General features: G+C 43.0%; 1 protein-coding gene across 2 annotated transcripts in view; it reads right to left on the reverse strand.

Moving 5' to 3' along the window:
• Positions 1-6158, reverse strand: part of LOC110529348 (serine/threonine-protein kinase PAK 6) — a 38318-nt gene extending 32160 nt beyond the window's left edge. The window contains exon 1 of one of the 2 annotated variants that reach the window (XM_021611484.2): positions 5920-6158. The gene's annotated coding sequence lies outside the window, so the exon portion shown is untranslated. Of the gene's footprint in view, positions 1-1027; positions 1249-5919 lie in introns of those variants that run through there. The other variant, XM_021611485.2, reaches the window with a different exon arrangement.
• Between the last annotated feature and the right edge of the window lie 2129 nt (positions 6159-8287).

The raw sequence follows: 8287 nt of genomic DNA on the forward strand, positions 1-8287 counted from the left end.
GCACTGTCCTCCACCCAAGACATGCACTGTCCTCCACCCAAGACATGCACTGTCCTCCACCCAAGACATGCACTGTCCTCCACCCAAGACATGCACTGTCCTCCACCCAAGACATGCACTGTCCTCCACCCAAAACATGCACTGTCCTCCACCCAAGACATGCACTGTCCTCCACCCAAAACATGCACTGTCCTCTACCCAAGACATGCACTGTCCTCCACCCAAGACATGCACTGTCCTCCACCCAAGACATGCACTGTCCTCCACCCAAAACATGCACTGTCCTCTACCCAAGACATGCACTGTCCTCTACCCAAGACATGCACTGTCCTCTACCCAAAACATGTACTGTCCTCTAAGACAAAAATTATATTCAATATCAATTGAAGTGTTGGTTCTGTTTGTTTGATCTTCATTTATGAAGCCAAACATCCCACGTTTTGTTCCATCTGATCTATGTTCAATTCAGCGTTGGGGTCAATAAAAAAAGTAAACCAAATGTACTTTTTGAATGGACCCCAACATTGATTTGAACATGAATCAGATTAAACATAACTTGGGATGTTTTACTTCCTGAATTGACCGCAATTTACCCTGATTCAAATGTCAGCTCAAGCACCAGATAGAGTTGCAGTACTCCAATCTCTGTACAATGACTGGCAGAGCTACATAATGAGCTACTGTATGCCTTCCAACAGTGTTCATTGTAGCAGCCTGATGCCTTGTCTGTATCGTATCGTAGCGTATCAGAAGCAACCCTTTTGAAAACACACCAAAGAGAGACTCAGAGAAGAAGAAGACCAGAAGTCATTCCCACTACCAGCTCAGGGACAGTCCCTTCAGACAGTAGTACCCAGTTGGATCTCTCTCTATTCTGGCCTGGCACTGTTGTTGAAAAACTGCATGGTTTAATGCTCTGCTCTCAAATTCTGTAAAATGAACAGAGGTACTTGCTAGAGCGGGTTCTAAGAGAGACGAGAGAGGTGGTGAGCAGAAGCAGCAATTTCAGTTCCATTTGTTCACTCACCTGGTGGGAAGGGGTTTAGCTTCTTTGCGGGGAAGGTGAGGGGAGAGGGGGAGAGGGACTGGACCGGATCGGTGGATAAAGCTGGTTCCTCTGTGGCATGACGATGACCTATCTGTTCCTCCTTAGTTTACTCTATTCTAACGCTTGCCGTTTTGCCACATGGTCTGTAATGACTCCTCTCTCTCCTCCCCCTCTTCCCCTAGCCAGTGGAGCGTAGCTTTTTTTTTCTTTGTCCAACTCGCTCGCTTCTACCTCACAGCGCCTCCTCCCTTCCCCCGCCAAACCCCTGTCTCACCTCTTTCCTACAGGTAAGAGAGAGGATGAGAAGAAGAGGAATCAGAGACAGAAAACAGCTCTTACATCAATACCATCACCGTCTAATGAATGTGGCTCCTCTGTGAGGGAGATTGGAGTGGGAATGTGGTCTTTCTCTCTGTCACAATTCAAATTGTATTTATCACACACACCGAATACAACTGGTGAAGACTTTATAGTGAAGTGCTTGTTTACAAACCTTTTCCAGTGATGCAGAGTTTAAAAAAAATAATAGAAAATAGTAACTAACACAAGAGGAATCAAATAAAATACACAATAATGTTGCTATAAATACAGGGAGTAACAGTACCAGATCAATGTGTAGAGGTACGAGGTATTTGAGGTACACTATATGACCAAAAGTATGTGGACACCTGCTTGTCGAACATCTCATTCCAAAATCATGGGCATTAATATGGAGTTGGTCCCCCTTTGCTGCTATAACAGCCTCCACTCTTCTGGGAAGGCTTTCCACTAGATGTTGGAACATTGCTGCATGGAGTTGCTTCCATTCTGCCACAAGAGCATTAGTGAGGTCGGGCACCAATGTTGGGCGATAAGGCCTGACTCGCAGTCGGCGTTCCAATTCATCCCAAAGGTGTCTGATGGGGTTGAGGTCAGGGCTGTGTGCAGAGCAGTCAAGTTCTTCGACACCTATCCAAACAAGTCCTTTATTTATTTATTTATTTATTTATTTTACCCCTTTAGGGTAGCTTCTATAGCCATGACATCATTTTCTGGAATTTTCCAAACTGTTTAATGGCACAGTCAACTTAGTGTATGTAAACTTCTGACCCACTGGAATTGTGATACAGTGAATTATAAGTGAAATAATCTGTCTGTCAACAATTGTTGGAAAAATTACTTGTGTCATGCACAAAGTAGATGTCCTAACGGACTTGCCAAAACTATAGTTTGTTAACAAGAAATTTGTGGAGTGGTTTAAAAACAAGTTGTAATGACTCCAACCTAAGTGTATGTAAACTTCCGACTTCAACTGTATATAGTCTAGTGAGTGTGTATATGGTGTGTTTATATAAAGTATAGTGAGTGTGTATATGGTGTGTGTATATATAGTCTAGTAAGTGTCTATATGGTGTGTATATATAATCCAGTGGGTGTATGTAGGATCAGTGCAAGATAGAGTCAGTGCAGATAGTTTCTGGTACCATTAATTTACTATTTAGCAATCTGGCTATTTAGCAGTCTTATGGCTTGGGGGTGGAAGCTGTTTCTGAGCCTGTTGGTCCACTCTGGTACCATTTGCCGGATGGTAGCAGAGTGAACCATCTATGTGGCACATTACACACACAAAGAGCTTGAAAGGGCTGCTCTCCTACACAGTGCAGGCTCAGGCTTGTCTTTGAGAGCCGGGTGCGTTCCTGCCTTCAGGCCCTGAAGCACATAGCTGCTTTAAGCCTCTCTCTATGGCTGGTGACTCATCCAACACGCCACAGCTGAATTAGTGTTCGTGTGGAGTCACCCAGCTTGGGACAACTCCCCTTGGTAACGGTTGATGGCCACGGTTACAGATCCACGCCAGAGAGGTTAGAAAGGGAGATTTTACGGTCCTTAATACGGTTATTACTACCTAACTATTACTGAACAATAAATATTGACCAATGTGTTTTTGTATGAGTGAGGAAGAGAGAGCTGTAGGATTTTCATACTAAATTTACCTTTAATGAGAAGCATAGAATGAGAATTGTGAACAGGACGGAGTGAGTGAGTGAGTGAGTGAGTGAGTGAGTGAGTGAGTGAGTGAGGCTACGTGTAACAGTTTATGGTCTCAAACACCTGAGCCTCTAGAAAAAAGACAGGGATGTCAGTTACTTTTAACAACCCCTTTCCCCCATTTGTTCCCATCCGACCACTCTGACAGCTGATTGGCTAGCCGATCCCCTAACTTCACACATCGCTCCCCAATGAAGTTTCCCCTAGGTACAGATCTAGGATTAACTTCCCCTACTCCAATCCTAACCTTAAAACCATTAGTGGGTAAAATACAAAACGGACCCAAGATCACCATCAAGGGACAACTTCCCCCTATTCCCCTCAAGTGCCACACAGAGGTCAAGGCAGTGCTGCTTCTGAAGACGCAAAAATGACAGAAAAGTGTTATTTGGGTCATTGCATTTCCAAACCACCTGAGCAACCGTGACAGAATTGACATAACTGGTCACAAGACTGGGACTGCATCCCATATGGTACCCTATTAAGTACGTAGTGCACTATCTTTGACCAGAGCCCGATGGGCAACAGTGAAAAGTAGTGCAATATATAGGTTGCCCTTTGGAATGCACACTGGGGTTTCCCTTTTGCTAGTAACAACCAGTTTAGTGGTTGAATCACAGATAATCTAGAAGAAAGGTCAGTCTCGCAAAAAGACGCATTCTTAATGTTCTAACTACCCGCTATTCAAAGTGGTCTGAACAAATTAAAGGGAATCGTTCACAAACATTGGCACATCCTAAAATCCGATGATAGTCTCGGTAATGTGTTTTCGAACCTTCCCTTGGTCGTATTCTCGGGGGCAGAAATCTCAGAGACCAATTGGTAAACTCTGATTTACCACCCCAAGATATTCCTGAACAACGTCTCTTTGCGACCCTACTGGATGGAAACTACAAGTGTAATGGCTGTGCTCAATGCAATGGCACTTATAAATGTAGATCCTTCAAACACCCACAAACAGGGAAATCGATCCCAATCAAAGGTGTTATTACGTACTCCACTAAGGCAGTTATTTATCTTATAACTTGTCCTTGTGGTAAAAATTATGTGGGTAAAACAAAGCGCGAATTAAAAGTACGTATCTCAGAGCACTTTACTTATCCAGTTGCGGCCCACTTCTTGGAGGCAGGCCACTCGATTTCGTCTCTGCGTTATGTTGGCGTCGAACATGTCACCCTCCCTAGGAGAGGGGGTGACCTTGATAATTTATTGTTAAAACGAGAGGCTGCCTGGATCTTTAATTTAAAGACCCTTGCTCCCTTCAGTCTCAACGTAGACTTTGATCTGAAGCCATTCTTGTGATTATTGTGACTTTGCCATTGTAATTGTTTGCAAGCCTGTGTAGTCAAATGAATCTATGATCGTATGCTATCTATTTGTTGTTTGTATGCTGTTCTTTGTATGACATTTTAATATTTGATAATTAACCAATGATATTAGGCCACTCTTGGCCATGATTACAGACACCTGTGTCTTTTGACACATTTCTTAAACGAGTCATCCCGCAGTGTTTGTGATTATACCCTGATGAAGACAGCTTGGCTGTCGAAACGTTGGTAATTACATTTTTGCATCTGAGCTCCTAGAGTGTGCGGCTCTCTTTTATTTTCATGAATCACAGATAAGCCAGGTCCTTGGGATGACAATCATTCACTCTTGTAAGCTACCACAGGGCAAGTCCAGACAGTGTAGTCACATGATTACTGTTAAGTTACAGTATGACCAGTTAGTGATACTTTAATATGGCACCTTCAGTGGCCCACAAACAGCAACATCTTCCTGGTTCACTGCCATATATAATGAGAAGTGCGAATGAACTCAGTGTACTTAATATATGCAAATAAAATCGAAACGCACGTGTCAACAGGCACAGAGCCAAATCCAAGTCCAAACTATTTCCGATGTAAAATGAAAATGAGTATTTCTTATAGGACAAGTTGGAGATTGAGTACCTCACACTCCACTTCAGACAGTCTTCTTCTGTTTGGTGCCTACTTAACATGACAGATGTGTCAACAACACCTGGTTGTCATTAGCGGCTGTGACACATTGAAGTCATGCAGGTGTAGGATAGGAGAGGGAGCTGTGACTCACAAAGACAACTTTCTGCACAGTACAGTGATAGGAGGAATGCCTGTCTTCAAGGGTTGCCGTGTTTGCTGGTTTCATTTCTAACCTTTTAGGATGGAAAAACGTCTAAACCAGGAACAACAGGGTAGAACATAAAATGGAAACCGTTTAACACTCCTTTTAACTCTAATGTTTACCTTCAGGTTCTCTATCATTCTGAAAAAATGAGAGCAAACTTGCACTGCAGGAAAGCTTAGTAAATTCTGCTGACAAACGATATGTCTATCTTGAAAGGACAGACAACAAAGCATGGTCACGGTCAGTGGGCCTTAAAAACTAACATCAAGCTCCTCTGTTATAGGCCTACTGGTAAAACATTCTGTATGTAAAACAGCAAGAGAAGGATGAGTCCAGGCAAGTGCAGAGTCGTTGGCTGATTAAGAGTGAGAGAAGTGGTTGGCTGACTCAGAGGAAGAAGCAGAGCCAGACATGATATCGGTGAACAAACTGACTGCCCACAAAGCATGAGCAATAGGCTGGTCCGACAGCTGCATTAAACCATTTCTAATTCAATTATGCCAAGCAGAGCTGCTCTATATTGAAAAGCCATGAAATACAAATACTGTACATTTCAATGATTAATATTACAAATTAAGGCTAATAAGTAATATGCTAGCCAGACCAACTTCCTTTTTCGGCAGTCTATATGCACTTGATCCAAATTCTCATAATTTTATCTTTATACCAATGGCACATTTTAAAAAAAAACTTACCACAGTTGAACTACTGTGCTTCGGACACCAATACTCCATCTCTGAATTGAATTGCTTTTCATTCTACCAACTTAGTTTTCCCTTGGACTGGACAAGTGTGTGACTTTTCTCAGTGGAGGCACTAGGTAGGGTAGAGGGAGGGAAAGGACTGTCTGTACTGTCAAGACACCAATCCATGAGCGACCAAGCGGGTTCCTCCTCTCTCTCTAGCAATATTCTGATTATGGAGGATTTTACTTGCAAACTAGCCGCCACTCCTCTCCTATCAAATATTAACTTCACCGTGGGATAAGCTTGTACGCCTCACCACCTGTCCAGGCAGGCAGGCAGGCAGACAGACGTCCTTGGGAGAGAGAGCGATTTCCTTGAGCCTCTGGCCTAAAGGCAGAGAGTTCGAGTGCTATTATTTAGAGTTAAAGAGCTAGTTCCATCTCATGGTCATTAGTCCACTTGCGATACAGTGGTATTCAAACTTTTTCAGCAGGTACCCCATTTTTCTGCCAGAAATCTAATGACACAAACTTAATTTTTAAAAAAAATCGGTCAATTTCCATTTTTACATCAACAAATAAGTGAATTGTTTTGTTTTCTCTTATCAAAATGAAAATAAACCAATTAATACATTTACATCTTTCAAATTATCTATTTTTTTTTTAAATATATTGCCCCCCCCTCAAATACATTTTTACATTTTTATAAATAAATAAATAAATATATATATATATATATATATATAGGCAGCCCCACTGCAGTTTCCAAGACTTAATACAATCTCAAACAGCCTGGTCTCAGACTAGACTTAACATAAATGTAAATTAGTATTTGTTACACTTGGTAGGGTTACATAAGACAGAAACTGAACATAGGATTGTTGGTCAGGGTGGATGGGTGGGCATATTATGCAAATGTCTAGCAACCGAAAGGTTACGTGTTTGAATCTAAGACAACTTTAGCATTTTAGCTAATTAGCAACTGCTTCTTAGCTACTTCGCCACTACTTTGCATGTTAGCTAACCTTTCCCCTAACCTTCACCCCTAGCATAGGTAACATTCGCCACCTAGCTAACATAAACTCAGCAAAAAAAGAAGGACCGTCTTTGAAAGATAACTCGTAAAAATCCAAATAACTTCACAGTAAAGGGTTTAAAAACTGTTTCCCATGCTTGTTCAATGAACAATAAACAATTAACGGTTGTAAAGACACGAACAGCTTACAGACGGTAGGCATTTAAGGTCATAGTTATGAAAACTTAGACCACTAAAGAGGCCTTTCTACTGACTCTGAAAAACACCAAAAGAAAGATGCCCAGGGTCCCTCCTCATCTGCATTAATGTGTTTTAGGCATGCTGCAAGAAGGCATGGGGACTGCAGATGTGGCCAGGGCAATAAATTGCAATGTTCATACTGTGAGACGCCTAAGACAGCGCTACAGGGAGACAGGACGGACAGCTGATTGTCCTCGCAGTGGCAGACCCCGTATAACAACACCTGCACAGGATCAGTACATCCGAACATCACACCTGTGGAAACAGGCACAGGATGGCAACAACAACTGCCCAAGTTACACCAGGAACACACAATCCCTCCATCAGTGCTCAGACTGTCCGGCTGAGAGAGCCTGGACTGAGGGCTTGTAGGCCTGTAGTAAGGCAGGTCCTCACCAGACATTACCGGCAACAACATCGCCTATGGGCACAAACCCACCGTAGCTGGACCAGACAGGACTAGCAAAAAGTGCTCTTCACTGAAGAGTAGCGGTTTTGTCTCACCAGGGGTGATGGTCGGATTCGCGTTTATCTGTCGAAGGAATGAGCGTTACACCGAGGCCTGTACTCTGGAGTGGGATCGATTTGGAGGTGGAGGGTCCGTCATGGTCTGGGGCGGTGTGTCACAGCATTATCGGACTGAGCTTGTCATTGCAGGCAATCTCAACGCTGTGCATTACAGGGAAGACATTCTCCTCCCTCATGTGGTACCCTTCCTGCAGGCTCATCCTGACATGACAATGACCGACTCATCCAGCATGACAATGCCACCAGCCATACTGCTCGTTCTGTGCGTGATTTCCTGCAAGACAGGAATGCCAGTGTTCTGCCATGGCCAGCGAGGAGCCCGGATCTCAATCCCATTGAGCACGTCTGGGACCTGTTGGATTGGAGGGTGAGGGCTAGGGCCCCTGCACTTTTTCCACATTTTGTTACAAAGAGGAATTAAAATTGTATTTGTCATTTGTTAGTGATCTACACAAAATACTCTGTCAAAGTGGAAGAAACCTTCTAACATTTGTTAAAAATGTATGTAAAGTAAAACACTAATATCTTGATGAGAAGTATTCAACCCCCTGAGTCAATACGTTAGTCACCTTTG

This window comes from Oncorhynchus mykiss, chromosome 8 (assembly GCF_013265735.2).
Source record: "Oncorhynchus mykiss isolate Arlee chromosome 8, USDA_OmykA_1.1, whole genome shotgun sequence".
Lineage (NCBI taxonomy): Eukaryota > Metazoa > Chordata > Actinopteri > Salmoniformes > Salmonidae > Oncorhynchus > Oncorhynchus mykiss.